Below are 17917 nucleotides of genomic sequence, written 5' to 3'. Positions count from 1 at the left end.
GAATCACTTAAGATACTTCACTTCCTAAGTTAGCTCACCTATAGTTTCTCTATATAACACCCTTTATTAAAGAAATATTTAAAGACTTCCCTTTTCTCTACTATGATGCTTTCCCAATCCTCTGCATGCCTTTGAGTCTTTGCCAAAATATAAGTGCCAAAATATAAGTAGCTGACTTCTTTGCTATAACAAACTCTGAATAAATAGCTTCTGCTTGTCTTCATTTGGACGATCTTTGTTTATTTCCACAGTGTCTGCCCTTGTAACTTCTACTGGGGGCTAGTATTTGAAAGTCTACCTTATTGTGTCTACGCTGTCCTTTTTTTTTTTTTTTAATATTTTTATTTGTTTACGAGAGACAGAGAGAGAGGCAGAGACATAGGCAGAGGGAAAACCAGGCTCCATGCAGGGAGCCCAATGCGGGACCCGATCCCGGGACCCGGGGACCCTGGGACCAGGCCCAGAACAAAAGGCAGATGCTCAACCACTGAGCCACCCAGGCGTCCCTATCTACGCTGTCCTAATGTGAGTAGCATGCTGTTACAGAGTTCCAAATACAATGATGCTTTTCATTTTTGGATAATATTGTACTTTAATCTCAGTGGGACAAATTTTAGGATACCCAGAGATAAAAGCCATAGGATTTCACTTCTCTTTTTCCCTCTATCAAATTCACTCACAGACACAATATTTAGATATTACCAGTATGGTACTCTTTGCCTGAAGGTGAGAATCTTAAATTATCTGAAGTTTCTTAGTCCCCTAATGTAGTCCTGTACCCTCAGCATCTGAAAGTTTAAGATTCTTGAGTGAGTACTGACCGTTTTACTGTTGAGCACCTGCAGAAAACCTTCAAGGGAGGTAAGGGAGTGTCTCAACTTTGTTAGGGGCCTTGCAATGTAACTGCCTTACAACATCTCAGGCTGGTAATTTGCTTATTTGTTTTCAACTGTCCCTCTATAAGGTGTTTAGATTCCATAATCTACATTTACTAGCTGGTTTTGAGCCAGATTCTGCCAATGGAAATTATAAGACAAGAGAAGGGGAGATGTGACTTGCTTTTTCCAGTTTCCAGTAGCAGTTAAAACAACAAAGACTGTATAACAATGATGACAGAATGAAGGTGGCAATAGCATTGGTGGCGGAGGCAACAATAGTAGCCTTGTCTGAGCCAGGGAAGCTAACAGTGACTCCCATCGCAGTCCAGGCTTGCATTCTCCTGGGCTGAAGCTCAGGGAGCAGGGCTCCAGTAATAGAAGCCTTCACTGCACACACTCACGCCTTTGGCTTAATGATTTTGCTCCCTCAACCTAGGAATGGTTGTCATTATTCCTCATTGAGTAACCTTCCCTTCTTTGCCAGACTTCCCAACAGGATTAACCAATTCCTTTACTTAAACCTCTTCTAGTTGAAATGACTAGAGTGGCTTTTGTCTTCTAATTGCATACTGAATGATACAGATCCTCAGTGGTGATATCCAATTAGAATTCTACCCATCGTGAAATCTCAGTGCATCTCCTATGTATTCTGTTTGGAGAATTAAACAGACAAATTTCTGTCTTATCTCTTTAGGAAGACATTTGTCTTAGAGAAAGAACCTCAGGCAGTGGATTTGCATAGATTATTCATTCTCTCTCAGTGCAGATATGCAAATATATTCCAAGAAAGGACTCTGTGACCTTGGGCTACCTTACTTAAGAATAAGTCATATTTTAGTATTCTTTGCTTATAAATTTAAAAAACACCAGTAAATAATATAGTGTAAATATTTGTAGAATCATGTAATGCCCAGGCCTAACCTCATGTGGGGATCTTCCAGAATATCTCCCATGATTTAGGTTTTTCCCAAGCAGCAATGTGAAGTATGTCTTGTGAAGGTAAATTAATATATCTGTCATCTTCAAACACAAGTTCCCCCCTGGATGAAGCCCAATTATGCACTGATGTGGAAGCACTGGTTGATTTTTGGTTGTCTTTTGTTGGTGGTTTCTTTTTTTTTTTTAATTTTAATTTTTTTTAAAGTAAACTCTATGACCAACATGGGGCTTGAACTCATAACCGGGAGAGATCAAGAGTGGCATGCTCTGTTGACTCAACCAGCCATATGTCCCTGTTGTTATTTGCTTTTTTGTTTGGTTTTGTTTTTTAAGTAAGCACCATGCCCAGCACGGAGCCAAGGCAGGGCTTGAACTCATGACCATGAGATCTAGACCTGAGCTGATATCGAGTCAGGTGCTTAACCACCTGAGCCACCCAGGTGCCCCTATTCGTTTTTTAAATGCTTCCTTGGAAATAAGTAAAGAATCACTGGCCCCAAGCTCATGAGTCTCTCCTTATCCTTGCAGCCCTAGAACCTTATCCTGGCCCCTTCCCTGGAACCTTCCAGAGTTTCCTAAGGTCAAGCAACTAAATGGTCAATGACCTTGCTTCAGAACTGTGACCAGTGTCCTTTCTGATTGGTTTATATCCATACCAGTCACTACTGGGCCTACTTCCGGCACCCATTGTTTAGCCCATTTTCCCTAGAGGGCCCCAGGCTTCATGTGAGTTGGATCAGAAGCCCAGAGGAGAAGACAGGGCCTTTGATGAGGAACCTAAGGAAGCCTTGCTGATGGATGGTCCCACTGAGTGACCCTCACATGACTGCTTATGGGAGCTGTAGTCTCTGTAGAATTTTGGCTCTGAGCAAAACAGGGAGAGAAAAATGCAAGCAGGTCATAGTAAAGGCAAATGCAGTCATGGATAGACAGAGCTCTGTACTCTCTGCTGGCATTGCAGGCACTCCCAAAACAGAAGAGAGGTTCTAGGAAAATGCAAGGCTTTTGGGGGCAGTTTGGGCCACGGGTTACCTGAAGCATAGATACCACTTTAACACCCTTGTTGAATTTCCCCTCCATTTAATGTGATGAATGCATTAAAACTCACTGAGAGTATATATCCGAAGAAAATGAACACACTTTGAAAAGCTATATGCACCCCTATGTTCCATTGGAACATTATTCACAAAAGTCAAAATATGGAAGCATGGATAAAGAAGATGTAGGTGTACATATACAACTGAATATTACTCAGCCATCAAAATGAATGACATCTTGCCATTCGTGACAACATGTATGGACCTAGAGGGAATTATGTTTAAGTGCACTAAGTCAGAGAAAGACAGATACAATGTGATTTCCCTTGTATGTGGAATCTAAAAGACAACATAGGGGAGTCTGCTTCTGTCTCTGCCTCTCCTCCTGCTAGTGCTTGCTCTCTTAAATAAATACAATCTTTAAAAAAATAATTTTAAAAAGGACAAAACAAATAAACATACACACACAAAACAAAACAGAAACTAACTCATAGATACAGAGAGTAATCTGGCACAATGGACAGGATGCCTGGGTGGCTCAGCGGTTGAGTGTCTGCCTTGGGCTAGGGGCATGATCCTGGCATCCAGAATCAAGTCGCACACCGGATTCACTGTGGGGAGCCTGCTTCTCCCTCTGCCTATGTCTCTGCTCTGTGTCTGTGTCTCTCATGAATGAAAAATAAATCTTACAAAAAAAAAAAATCTGGCACAATGGACAAAAAGGGGGAAGGGGATTAAAAGGTAGAAACCTCCAGTTATAAAACAAGACAGGGGGATACAGCACAGGGAATAGAGTTAATATGTAACAACTTTGTATGGTGACAAACTTTGTATGGTAGCTAGATTTATTGTTGTATATAAATGTATTTATTGTTGTATATAAATTTATTAATGTATATAAATGTTGAATCACTACCGTACACCTGAAACTAATATAGTACTGTATGTCAACTACACTTCAAAAGAAAAAACTTACTGAGTTCTCATTGATCAAGGATATTGACATTTATTTTAGTAATAAAAATACTAATACTTAGCATTTTCTCTGTGTCAGGTTTTATTTTAAAAATCTATTACTCATTTAAGATATCATCATCAATCATATTTTACAAATGAGAAAAAGGAGCTCAGTACAGAAAATTACTTAAAATTTATCCTGCAAGTCAGTATTTGGACCCAGGGAGCCTGGCACATGAGGACATATTAATTGAAGGATGATCTTGGTCTTATTTTTTAAATGATATTTTTTGATTGTTAAAATATAGAGAGATCAAATAAAAATCTATTATTTTAAAAATTTTACTAGAAAAATTTTGAGTGGAATCATTCAGTTCAGCGGGAGCTGAGAAATCAGTACCATGAATAACACTGCTGGTGTTAAGACATATTGAAAACTTATCTAGATCACAAGCCACTTAATATGGCTATCAACTCAGGGACACCTGGATGTCTCAGTGGTTGAGACTCTGCCTTCAGCTCAGAGCATGATCCAGGGTTCCTGGGTGTGGGACCCAGGAAATTTAACTAAAATCCCCTTACCCCTGGACAAGCAGAGCAGGACTGACTCTATTTTGGGCTGCACCCGCCTTGTGCTGACCTGCTTATTACTTAGGGCACTGCCCTACCCTAGTCAAGCCCAGGGCACACCCTAACCGGAAATCCGGCTCAGTGATAGGCCAGCTCAAATGGATACTTTAAGGTAAAATGTAATTCAATCGGCCACCTGGGAGTGGACCAGCATGACTGTGCAACTTTCTGCGTATCCCATTGGCCACTGGCCCTATAAAGTTGCTAAGCCTCTTCGTCTCGGGGTCCAAGTCCCTGCTCCGCTGTGTCGGGTATACTTGGACCCAGGCTCGAGCTTGTAAATAAACCCTCGTGTTTGCATCGGTGTTGGCTCCTTTGGTGGTTTCTCGGATTCGCAATCTTGGGCACAACACTGGGATGAGTCCTGCATCAGGCTCCCTAGGGGAGCCTGCTTCTCCCTCTGCCTATGTCTCTGCCTCTTTCTGTGTCTCTCATGAATAAATAAATAAAATCTTAAAAAAAAAAAAAGCACAATCAATTCAATTGAAATGTTATTAGTTTTATGCAGTTCTTTCCAGGAAATCACAGCTCATACTGGAGCATCATTTATCCAGGGAGGGCTGCATCAAAAAGTATTGCCAAATACTTCTAAAAATCCTAAATTATTTGAAATTATTAAAATAACCTGAAGAACAATGTGTATCAATTTTTTTATCATATGGTAAGCAGTTCTATACCCATATATACATATATACTTGCATATGTACATATATAATTAAATAAACAGCTTTATACATGTATACAACTTTCATAACTCAGAAATTAAGGAGAATATATTTTAAAGTTCTTACATTTATATATTGATATTTAGGTTATTTGTTAATTTATAACACATATTGATGATCAAATATGTTGAATATCAACCCTGGCTGTAAATATCAATCAGCGACATCTTAGACTGAAATGGTAAAAACAAACAACAAAAAAAAACACCTAAATTAAACTAACTAAATAAAAATATTTTTCTGCACTTAATACTAGTCTAGGGTAGGTTGTTGGCTTGGTATTGTCATCAAGGTCCTTTCCTTATCTTTTCGTTTTCCTCAATGTGAGGGGACCTTTGGGTTGGGGCCCCTCATAATCTCAATATGGCCACAGTACTTCCTGCTGTCACATCTGTGTGGGTTTAAAATATCCCCACAAATTCTTTAATAGTCCTCCCTGCAAACGTAGAGTCTAATTCCCCTCTTCTTAAATGTGGGGTGTATTAAATGATTCACTTGTAATGGATAAAATGCAGTAGAAATTAGTGTTATTCCTGAAATTAGGACACAAAGGCATTGTGGTTTCCCCCTTACACTTTCTCTTTGATCACTCATTCTAGGGAAAGCCAGTTACCATGTCAAGAGGACATTCAATTAATACTATGGAGAGGTCCACACTGCAAATAACTGAACAAAGCCTTCTCCCAAGAGCCAGCAACGAACTGAGACTTTCTGCCAATTACCATGAGAAGGAGCCATCTTTGAAGCAAATCCTGTAACCCTGGCCAAGCATTCAGATGACTGCAGCTCTAGCAAATGTCTCAACTACAAGTTCATTAGAGACCCTGAGACAGAACCACCCAGCTAAGCTGCTCCTGAATTTCTAACTCACAGAAACTGGATGATACATATTTGTTGAGACAATAAATGTAAATTGCAACACAGCACTAGCTAACTAGTGTAACATCTATATATAACAACAGCTAGGGAAGGAAGGTAGTAACTCCTCTCCATCTCTTTCTCTCTCTCTTTCTAGTTTCCCCCTGAGCAACTTTCTGCAGATTTCCCAGTAGACTTTTTCATATTTTGCTGGGTCACATTCCAATTTCTTAATCAATACTGGTAAGAGAATATTACCATGATTGGCTATCATTGAACAAGATCCATCCCAGAGCCAGAGCTGGAGTCAGCTTCTCGGAAACGGAAGACAGTGTAGGGAATGGTGACTTCTGTTGGACAGGAAGTAGAGTAGAAGAATGGATACTAAAGCAACTTAAGATAGTCCAAATTGTGCTATGTATCCAATATCCACCAATTCTCAATGGTGTAACACACCAAAAATTTATCTCTCTCTCATACTACCTGTCTATTATGGTTTGGCAAGGAGACCCTGCCTGAAAGGGGTTTCACGCTTGCTTCTATGGTCTCTCCAAAGGTGGTATAGGAAAGTAGCAAATTGTTTACCAGGTCCTAAACCCTTTCCTTGGAAGTGACACATAACACTTTCTCTGCTATCTCATTGACTAAAGTGAGTCTACTTAATTGCAAAGAGTTCAGATAATGGAATCTTACATTGCCCTCAGAAACTAGAGACACAGAAATATTTGGTGAACTCACTGCTGAGTTACCAGCAGAAAAGTTTGGTCTGTAATACCTGTTTGCTGAGGGACCAGAAATTGGGCTTGTAGTATGAAAACAGACTTTTCACACTCCAGCCCTTCAATTCCCTAAACCTCCCAAAGAATTCCTCTTCTCGTCCTTGTCTTTAAGAAGGGAAGTGCTTGGGATGCCTGGGTGGCTCAGAGGTTGAGCATCTGCCTTCAGCCCAGGGTGTGATCCTGGGGTCCCGGGATCGAGTTCTACATCTGGCTCCCTGCATGAAGCCTGTTTTTCTCTCTGCCTATGTCTCTGCCTCTGTGTGTCTCTCATGAATAAATAATATCTTTAAAAAAAAGTGCGAAAGTGCTTAAACAGATTAAATGTTAGGCATATGGCATAGGGAGAGACCCTAGCTTAATTGCTAGTGCTAGATCTTAGCCTAGCATGTGTGAACAGGTCTTAGCAGACTGTCTACTTGAAGATTTCAGTGAAAGCAGTTTTGACTCAGCATCAGGTATTCCATCTCAGTCTGAGAAAAGGTCCAATAATGTGTAATTTGCTAACAACCCTAAAGTGACAAATAACATGCTGAAATTTTAAAGTGCTTCGGTGTTGATATCTGTACCAATAGGTCACCTTTGTTAAGGAGTCTTCACACTTGTGGAGTGGGTATAATTCTAAAAGGATTCATGGAAATCTCCAGGCCAAGGAAACATCAATTCTTTTGCTAGGCTATTTCTCCAGTTTTGGTCCTGCAAAGCTCCTGACTTACTAGACTTCAGGTTCCCCGCTTTGCCTCAAAAGGTATTGAGTTCTTTCACATTTGCGTAGTAGCTGATCTGATAGATAAATCTGGAACTAAAACTCAGTTTTTTCTGACTCTTGGTTCTGGTGTCATTTAGCTAACTCCATTTCATTTTCCAGCTCTTTCCATGGAGCTCTCTATCTCACTGCTCTACCCATCCTTACTCTGTTTTTCATTTCTTTCTTTTCTTCTGTCACAGCTCCCCTTCCTGTTCCTCTCTTTATAAAGTATATATCATACCACTTGGCAATAGCTGATTTCCTGAGGAACTTCCTTCCCAACCTGTAAGCTCTTTGAAAGTAAGTTCCATGTTTAATGGGATTTTCAAAACTCACAGGTCTACTGTAGTAAATATTACCACAGTGTCTGATTTCTAGGGAGTGTTCAATGAACATAAAATGAATATTGAATATTATAAAGTTCAAACTCTGGGAGAGGGATTATATACCCCTGCATTGTAGGAATTCCCCAAACCCTAAGAGAGTCTTTAGAAATTCACTATTAGGGGCACCTGGGTGGCTCAGCTGGTTGAGTGTCAGACTCTTGATTTCTGCTCAGGTCATGATCTCAAGGTCCTGAGATTGAGTCGGGTGTCAGGCTCCATGCTCAGTGGGGAGTCTGCTTGAGATTCTCTCCCTCCTTCCATCCTGCTCCTCTCTCTCTCTTAAATAATAAATACATTTTTTAAAAAAAATTCGGTATAAAGACCCAATGTTTTCACTTCCTAAAGCAGAGTAAGCTAACAATATCTACTGAAATATGTAGAACTATGAGAAGCACAATAAATTTAGGCCTTAATATAATATTAACACTTCATCCAATTAACTCCTAAGGGTGACACTGGCAGTCTCAACTTTGTTTGGGTTTGGGGGGTTGACACTTCCTCTCATTAAGTAATCCTATGGCAACAGGTTCTCGGGGGATGAGGTGGAAAATGTAGTTTGAAGAAGCCCTGCAGGCAATGCCTATAAATCCACCCCCAGGAGAATGAGATTTCCCTTCCTCCCTTATCACTGCACAATGGGACTGATGTTGAAGTATAGGCCAAGTTGATTTTGGTCTTGTCGATTCCCGAGGGACTGGGCTCCCCCAGGCCGCAGAGACACTGGGAGCAGGGCTTTTATTACTATGAGGTAGCTGAGCTCTTACTCTTTCTGGTTCATCCATCTGTTAAAGAGTTACATTATTTATAGGTGTGGGTATTTATGGAAGATCTGTTATTAAACTTATAGTAACGGCCTTTGTTCTCGGTCTTGTGGGTGGGGACTGCCAACCGCATCCCCGTTCTCCTCTTTAGGGAGGTCATACCCTAGCTCTAGCAGAGATAGAGATAGCCTTCAAGGTGCAGGGTGTAGTCTGGCCGTAGATCACTTGAAAGCCTGGAGGCTGCAGCCATTCAGCGCACACTGCCGCCTTTTAGACCTCTGAGCAGGAGTTTCCAAACTCGCTGGAGTGGAGACTTGCAGGGGTGGGGCTGGAATGTCTTCCGCATGCCTCCTCCCCCCCTCCCCCACTCATCCTTCCGCCCCTCAGCTCACTCCCTTCTCCTTCCACCTCCTCGGTCTTCCCCGCCTCCCCCCCGCCCCCCAACCCTGCTCCCTTTCTTCTGTCTGCCTCTTCCTCTAGGCTAAGGGGTGCTGGTACGGAGGAGGGGTGAGTGGCTGGAAACAGAGTGGGAGGGCCCGAGTCTAGGGCCCTGGTAGCACGCAGGGCTCTCCCCCTCCCCAGCACGTGGACATTGCACATTATCTGTAGCAAAAGGCAGGACTAGCTTCACAGAACCTTGTGAAAAGGACACCCAGGTGTTTTAATTACAGTTTTAGAGACCGAATGTCCATTCATGCCTACTGATCTCTCATCTGTAAAATGGGGACAACATAAAACTTAAATGTTTTCCAAAAATAGGAAGCTTGTGTAACAAAGCTGTGTTCATTTCCTGTGAATGGTAAAGAGGAACTAAGTAACTGCGCTTTGTTGATTTTATTCCAGCCCAATACAAAGACGGATCCTATACAACAAATGTTTTCCTTTGTTCTGGGCCTTGTAAAGAGTCATTTCTCTACAAAAAAAGAATCCCCTTTGTGCATTCCCTGGCCGGACTGGCCATGGGGATTATGAGGAGAAAGCTCTCCCGAGCTGTTTTCCTGGTTAGAGACATTGTTCTGGAAAGCAGGCTGGGTTGCCATGGCTACGGCTCCCCAGCGGCCTCGCCCTGCCCCTTTCCACCCCGCCTGCCAGTGCTGCCTGCGCGTACTAGGGCCGTCCTCGCTTCAAATATTCCTCCCCACAGCACGGAAGTGGTAGGGAAATTCCAACCCTTTTCCCCCAGATGGCCTCTGAGGCCCAGAGGCAGAAAAAAATAATCCCCCGTCAGGCAGTCCTGAATTGTCCTTGAAAAAAACAGCTGTTAGATTGAAAGCTCATTGAAGGCAGGAACCATGTTCTCATCGCTGAGCCAATTCCCTTCCTTCTTCACTATGACCATCTTCCTCCCCAGCCCAAAGTAGGTCGATGCATAGTAGGATCTAGAAAAAACTTCATAGCCGTGAGCCAGTGAGTTTGCAGTTTAACACGGACTCTAAAGCCAGAATGCTGGCCAGCCACTTCCATGGGTGAAAGACTACTCTTGGCTGCAAGCTTCATTTTCCTCATCTCTGAAATGGGGGTGATACTATCTAACTCAGAGATATATGGTGAGCGTTGAAGGAGATAATTTAATATATGAAACATTTGGTGCCATGTCCGGCTTATCACGAGCTCTCAGTATTATGATGGTTACTATTCTGTTTTCTGTAGACGTCTTCATGGTCCTGTGGGGAGAAACACTGTCCCCTACTAAATAAAACAAAACCCCTTAAAATAACAGAACAAGCCTTCTAGCAAAATGTGTAGCACCAGGTCTAAAAGTTTAATAAATGAACATATGGGAGCAACATATTAGTTATTTGTGTATTAAGCATCAAATAGAAGATGCTAGTAACAAGTTTGATTTCTGGTAGGTTGTTGCACGCAAGTAATGCAAAGTGAGTGTGTTCCCACTGTATATCTACAGTGAAAGGATCGTGACATCTTTCAGCTTGACCTTCTCCCTCTCCCCTCCCCCAACCTCTTAGGGGATTTCTGAAACCTACAGACCAGCTTGCAATTGAATGTGTGTATTTGAAATCTTTAAACTCCATAGGGGTCCCCAACAAGCCGCCTATACCAGGGCTGCCTTCCAAGTCACAGAAGCCCTGGGGTCTGGAGGCACTTACACCTGGTGCTCCAGGGAGATTCTTAACCTCTTTGGACGCTCAAGGGAGAGTGAATTTAGCACCTTCCCCCTTCCCCCCCAAATTTCCTCTGCTCTCCTCTCCCTCCCAAGGCAGGCCCAGACTTTGTCTAGAATTCCTAGGTCAGCTTTTGGAGTCTGGGGGGGTTGTCAGGAGATGTAACTGGTCCGGGAAGGCTCTGAGCCAAACCTGGCCGCAGGATGTGCACACCCTCAAACAGCTGCAGACCACCTCGCAGACTATTAGCCTCTCAGAAGAGCCACTTCAGGGTGGGACTGATCCTACGTCCCGTCCCTGAGGTTCTGGCACCTGCGGAGGAGAGGCGAGGGCAGGATTATCGTTGCACTGTTACCTAATACTGCTGCATCTCTTGGTTGAGAAGGTATGTACAGCTTGTTCGTATTTTAGGACACGAATGAAAAGGGCACATGGACAGTACTGAGTGGGTTCGTTGCCATTATCGCGTGGGGCCGGAGAAGCCCGGTCGTTGCACGGGTAAGTGCCAGTTGTACGTAGGATGCTCCCACCACACCTCTATGCGGTGCATTTTGAGGTTGTGCAGTAATGCAGTAAAGGTGCGCAGGGATGGTGTGAACTGCGGGGTGTGAAGTGTTGTTCTCTCTCCTTCAGACCCTCTCACACACCCGCCCCCCACCTAGCACACACTTTCAACTACCCAAGACGCCTCATCCTCCCCTCCCCCAACAGTGCAGCCAGCTTTCTCTGAAAACTGATACCCTGAGGCCCTTTTCCCTCACCAGCCACAATCAGGGGCAGTAAGAGAGAAAACGCGGACCGGATCCTGGCACAGAGGCGGGGCTCCGCAACCCGTCCTCCGGCTCCAGACCCCTGTTCCGGCTCCGGGCCTGGTATTTTGTCCGACTCTGCTACTCCGGGAAACAGCTTGAGGCTCAGGCGAGTCCAGGCCAAATCCACTTCTTTCTAAGAAGTCCATTTTGTGTTTTCCATCTCACCCTAGACACGTCTCGGCCGAGGCTGTTGTTCTCAATCCAGCTCAGAAACTGGCTCAAACCGCCCTGAACTGGATTTGGTGGCTGTTGAGACACAGTTTCTGCCTCTTTGTTAGGGCGGATCCGGCCTCCTTCGCTCTTCGGTTTCCCTCCCTCCTGCTTTCCCGGAGTCACCGACAGCCCTTCCCCTCCCCCTCGCCTCTCCAGTTGGGCATTTTCTTTCTTTTATCTTCTTTTTTTTTTTTTTTTTTTTTTTTACCCTTCCCTGGGCCCAGGCCCCACGAGGTCGATTAAATTCTTTAATAAAATAGTGGATTCCGGCTGCAAATCCTCAGCTTCCATCCATGAATTGTTCAGTTCTGCTTTTCCCCCCAAATGATGTTTCCCGACCGCCTGACCCGGGCCCACGTCCCCGGACCCGCAGGAGCCGCGGCCCGGCCCGCCCGCTGTGCCCGCTGTGCCCGCTGTGCCCGCCGTGCCCGCCGTGCCCGCCGCCGAGGCTGCCGCGCGCCTTGCCACTTCCCGCCTTCTTCATTTCGGGGCCGAGGAATGATGCGACTCGTCAGGTGTGGGATTCCGAGAACGAAGCCCCCACACCGGCGTGCCCTCCTGCAAGCGCGCCACTACCCCGAGCAAAGAGCTGAAGGCCCGGGACGGGTTTTTGGTTCTCGAACGTGTGATCTTAACCCTGGATCCCAGTCTGTGACCCGAGTGGAGGAGGTCGTTGGGGGAATGCGCGGGGACACCTTCCTAAGGTGGCGCGGGTGGAGGCACACAGAGACGCACGCGGCCGGGCACCGGCTGGGCCTCCCGTCACCTGCAAGCATCTCCTAGGTGCAGGGCCAGAGAGGGAGAGAGAGAGAGAATGGTTGCACGGGCTTCCCATCACCTGCACGCATCTCCTAGGTTCAGGGCCACAGAGAGAGAGAGAGGGAGACAGAGAGAGAGAAAGAGAGAGAGAGAGAGAGAGAGAATGGTTGCACGGGCTTCCCATCACCTGCAAGCATCTCCTAGGTTCAGGGCCATTGGGGGGGGGGGGGGTAGAGACAGAAAGAGAGAGAGAGAATGGTTGCATGGGCTTTCCGTCACCTGCAAGCATCTCCTGGGTTCAGGGCCAGAGAGAGAGGGGGGGGGGGGGGGGAGAGAGAGAGAGAGAATGGTTGCACGGGCTTCCCATCACCTGCAAGCATCTCCTAGGTGCAGGGCCACAGAGAGAGAGAGGGGGAGAGAGAGAGAGAGAGAATGGTTGCACGGGCTTCCCATCACCTGCAAGCATCTCCTAGGTTCAGGGCCATGGGGGGGGGGGGGGGTAGAGACAGAAGGAGAGAGAGAGAATGGTTGCATGGGCTTTCCGTCACCTGCAAGCATCTCCTAGGTGCAGGGCCACAGAGAGAGAGAGGGGGAGAGGGAGAGAGAGAGAATGGTTGCACGGGCTTCCCATCACCTGCAAGCATCTCCTAGGTTCAGGGCCATGGGGGGGGGGGGTAGAGACAGAAAGAGAGAGAGAGAATGGTTGCATGGGCTTTCCGTCACCTGCAAGCATCTCCTAGGTTCAGGGCCAGAGAGGGAGAGAGAGGTCGCAGGGGCTTCCCATCACCTGCAAGCATCTCCTAGGTGCAGGGCCACGGGGGGGTGGGGGGGGGGGGTGGGGGGGTGGGTAGAGACAGAAAGAGAGAGAATGGTTGCATGGGCTTTCCGTCACCTGCAAGCATCTCCTGGGTTCAGGGCCATGGGGGGGGGGGGGGGATAGAGACAGAAAGAGAGAGAATGGTTGCATGGGCTTTCCGTCACCTGCAAGCATCTCCTGGGTTCAGGGCCAGAGAGAGAGAGAGGGAGAGAGAGAGAGAGAGAATGGTTGCATGGGCTTCCCATCACCTGCAAGCATCTCCTAGGTTCAGGGCCAGAGAGGGAGAGAGAGGTCGCAGGGGCTTCCCATCACCTGCAAGCATCTCCTAGTTTAGCACTAGAGAGAGAGAGGATGGTTGCACCGCATTGTTGGTTGTGCTAAATGCCAGCAACTCGTACACTTTTAAAACGGTTAATTTTATGTCCCGTGAATTTTATCTCCTTAAAAAAAAAGTTAAGTGTCTCTTAAGCATTTTTCATTTTCCTTTTGCTTCTGTCGAAAAGTCAGAGAAGAAACACTTAGATAATAAGTGACCATCATCTGGGTGTGGTTTCCTTTCGGGGCTCGACGACTCCCGGGTCTCCCTCTGGTGGCCAAATTAAGCAACAGGTCAAGATGTCGGGAGGCCTTGGGGCCTGTGTCAATGACCTGTGGAAGCGCGGGTACCAGGCTGCTGGGCTCAGAAGCGACCTCTCAGGACCTGGGGCCCTGTGCGTTTTGTCCCAGTCACGTGCACGGTTCAGGGCTGTTTTACTGAACCGGGATCACAGGGGTCTTGCTTCTGTGGGGTCACGGGTATTAATTGTAAATTAGCCATTTCAAATGCCTCCCTGACTCTCAAGGCAGAACCAAACCTATTGTCATTTCTCCTAGACTACAAACCCGAGTTAAGTTGCTCATTTAAGTGTTTAGTTTCAATAGAGCATAAACGTGATGGAAAAAAGCCAATTCTAACAGCCGCCCTGGAAAAGCTATTTTTACATGCGAGAGGGGGAAGGGCTGGCTTTGTCTTGTGACTCACTCTTCTGAGAAAGACTTAGGTTGGGGCCAAGGTAACCTTTGAAATAGATGTTTAAAAAAAAAAAAGAAAAGAAAAGAAAAAGTGAATCCAGCATCTGGATGTGTTCTTAGGAGATTTAGAAATCGTAAGTAATTATTGTGGGGAGACCTTTATTGGAGGTCAAGGAATCCATGTTGGCCTTCTCATGGTTAGATTAACTCTTACTTGGGATTTTCACACCTTTTGTTTCATGTGCTTCAAATGTTTCTCCCTCCCTTCGCTCTTCCTGAATGAACACTTAGTCAAAAGTAGATTCCTGGGGATCCCTGGGTGGCTCAGTGGTTTGGCGCCTGCCTTCAGCTTAGGATGTCATCCTGGGGTCCCGGGATCGAGTCCCGCGTCGGGCTCCCGGCATGGAGCCTGCTTCTCCCTCCTCCTGTGTCTCTGCCTCTCTCTCTCTATCATAAATAAATAAATAAATAAATCTATCTTTAGATTCCTTATACCCTGTTATCTTCTCAATATCGTCTTTTTGTTACAGTTGGGTTTTGTTTGTTGGTTTCCCTGTTCTAGCACTGCCATACCTACAGTTATATTTGTTGTCTTGTTCCTCCCTCACTACTTTGTAAAATCCCTCAGGGTCATGGATGTCCAATCAGAACGGTGTAACCAGCTTTTGGAATAGTACCTGCCAGAAAAGTAACACGGAGTAACTACTTGTTGAACAGGTAAGTTAAATTCAAACACCATACCTCTAGCCTTAGTCGGCTACTTTCTGGATTCTTTTATAGACCGTGTAGCTCTTTCAAGCCTCAGGTATTCTTTCTCTTTCATGGACTCTCAGTAACTACCGATTTATTTTATGGTTCCTCTTTCCATAATGTGAGAGCTATGGAGTGGAATAGAATCTCTATGGTTTCTTAACTTTAGCCCCTCACCTCCCAAAAAGAAACGGACTAATCCAAATTGTCAGAGTCCGTGTTTTCTCATCTGTAGTATTTGATTTTACCCTGGGGTGGGGCTTCCCTGGGTTTTGATCTCTGATTTGGGAGTTTCTTCCACATGGTGTTCCCCTCCTCTCTCATCGGGAGGAAAGGGCCTACTAATTTTTTCTTCAAAAGAATTTCCTTCTCCTGATGTGGGAGTGAGCTAGATTTTGCCACTGGCAAAGCAAGGAGAGGAAGGGACAGGCTTGTCCATGCAGAGATTTAAATACCCTGGAATTTCAAGTGGACAGTTTTAATCTCTGAGAACTGTCAGACCAAACATGGAGGTCAGAGAAGCTCAAAGCTTTGAAGTTTTGGTTTTCTCATCCATTTTGGTTTTCATATGCAAAAAAGGCCTGCCCACTTTACAGAGTTGTGATAATCATTATAATAGCATTTATAGAGCAATTCTTTTTGCCAGTTACTGTTCTATATATATAATACTACTCTGCGTGTGTGTGTGTGTATATTGTGTGTGTGCGTGTGTGTGTGTGTGTATATATATGGCTGGATTTTTTTGTGTATGTGTGTGCATATATATATATGTGTGTGCATGTATATTTATATGTGGCTGGATTTTTTATATCTGTATACATATGCCTGGATTTTTTTTTAAGATTTTATTTTTTATTTATGAGAGACACAGAGAGAGAGAGGCAGAGACATAGGAAGAGGCTCCCTGTGGGGAGCCTGATGTGGGACTCCATCCCAGGACCCTGGAATCACCACCTGAGGCAAAGGCAGGTGCTCAACCACTGAGCCACCCAGGTGCCCGAGGCTGGATTTTATATATGTACACACACGTATAATCTCAGCTATCCTTTGGGTAAGTATCATTTTCCTGTTTCACTGTCGAGGCCATGAAGGCACAGAGAGGTTAGGTAACTTGCCCTGGGTAACACAGTAGTAGGTGGCAGAGCACGTACACAAACCTAGGCTGCTTGGGGTCTATGCTTTTAAAACCATAGTCCCACTAACCTGGCACAAGATGAGTGTTACTAAATACTAGTTTTCTATCTCCTCCCTTATTTCCATGAAAATGATCATTACTTTCTCAAAGTATGTTAGTACAAAACCGTAGAAATTTAGACCCAGACAGTCCCCTGCTCTTTCAGATAAGGAAATGGAAGCCCAAAGAGCTCGAAATATTTGTTCTGTGTGGCTGGATGGGACTAGATCTTAGCTCTCCTGACTCCTCTGGGAGAGAATGATGGTTCTCCATACTAATGTGTTCTATTTCCTTCCTCTTACCATTTATGAAAAGAAAGGGGGAAAAAATTCCTTTTATGAATCTCTCTCTCTCCCACCCCCACCTTGTTTTCTGCAATTAAAGAGCACATGCTGCCCTAGCTTAACAAGATAGAATGTGCTGCCTCTCTGCCAGAGCACACAGAGGGAGTGAGCTAGATATTGCCACTGGCAAAGCCAGGAAAGGGAAAAATTAGTCAGCACTCTTCTGTTCTCTCTCTCTCTCTGTCTCTCTCTTTGTCTCTTGCCTCTTGATCCATTTCCTACTTGTTTCTGGCTCCAGCTCTCTGTTCCCTTTCTTGGATTATGAGTATCAGAATCCTGCTGGTGCCCACACTGGTATAAATTCAACCCTGAACACAGATAGGAGTAGTAAGCCAGGTTGTCAGTGGCCGCCTCGTCTTTTTTTTTCTCCTGGATGAGAACAGTAGAGAAAACGCTGAATTCCTGTCTTCATTGTGCCACGATCTCAATACCTGCCTTTCCATGATTTAGTTAACCTGCGATGGCCATAATTTTCTCACCTTTCTATGAAAACACTCTCTTTCCTATTGTTTTCTCACAAGGAATTTTGGCTTGGTCCTGAAGAAGTGCTGTGCTAAGGCTCAGGAGACCGCAGTGTTTGGGTTTATTTTGTTCAGCTTAAAATAAAATTTCTAAGTATCACATATATGTCTGTAGTTGCAAAAGTGCAACAAATCTTTACAGTCTTTGAACAGCACTGTTTTAAAAGGTCACAATATGTAGTGTTATGCTGTAAGCACAGAGGATATAAATTTCAAAAGAAATTTATGCTTTTGCTATCACAGAAAAGGAAATTGAGATTTTTCTTCTTCTTCTTCTTCTTTTCCCCTTAGTAATTTTCTGCAAATTGGACCTTGAAGAAGTAAAGAAAACAATAAAGGGAGCTTCTCGCTGGACTACCTGTTGGATGATGACTAATAGTGAGAAATAAGTTTGAAAAAATAGCTTAGGTTCAGATAGTGGAAGTTCCTGATATACTTAAAAATAAATTTATTGAATTTTTCCATCATGCAAAAGGTTTTGTTTTGTTTTGTTTGGCATATGCTATGAAATATAATCATCACACTCAACCTGAAAGAAGGGGAAACTGAAGCTAGGCAACTTGCCTGAGTCCTTGAAGAGAAGGCACAGTTCCTTTCTAGGAATTCATAGTCTACAAAGAGAGACAGAAAGAGACCTAAAATTGTAACTCTTTGTTCTCCGGTCTATAATAGAGATCGGGTCAAACTGTAGTGTGTTT

General features: G+C 44.6%; 3 long non-coding RNA genes across 3 annotated transcripts in view; all 3 read left to right on the top strand.

The window, feature by feature from the left end:
- LOC119866420 overlaps positions 1–6089 on the top strand; it is a 58738-nt gene extending 52649 nt beyond the window's left edge. Inside the window, exon 2 of the long non-coding RNA XR_005379891.1 lies at positions 5766–6089. This is a non-coding gene — a long non-coding RNA (uncharacterized LOC119866420). The remainder of the gene's footprint in view (positions 1–5765) is intronic.
- A 3664-nt stretch (positions 6090–9753) lies between these two features.
- LOC119866421 lies at positions 9754–12157 on the top strand. The gene is made up of 3 exons (XR_005379890.1): positions 9754–10242; positions 11230–11316; positions 11801–12157. It is a non-coding gene; the product is annotated as an uncharacterized LOC119866421 (long non-coding RNA).
- Positions 12158–13758: 1601 nt separating this feature from the next.
- On the top strand, positions 13759–17686 carry LOC102155441. The gene is made up of 4 exons (XR_005379888.1): positions 13759–14564; positions 15059–15147; positions 16046–16231; positions 17511–17686. It is a non-coding gene; the product is annotated as an uncharacterized LOC102155441 (long non-coding RNA).
- Positions 17687–17917: the final 231 nt, after the last annotated feature.

Source organism: Canis lupus, chromosome 27, assembly GCF_011100685.1.
Source record: "Canis lupus familiaris isolate Mischka breed German Shepherd chromosome 27, alternate assembly UU_Cfam_GSD_1.0, whole genome shotgun sequence".
Classification (NCBI taxonomy): domain Eukaryota; kingdom Metazoa; phylum Chordata; class Mammalia; order Carnivora; family Canidae; genus Canis; species Canis lupus.
This window is presented reverse-complemented; position numbering and strand designations above follow the sequence as displayed.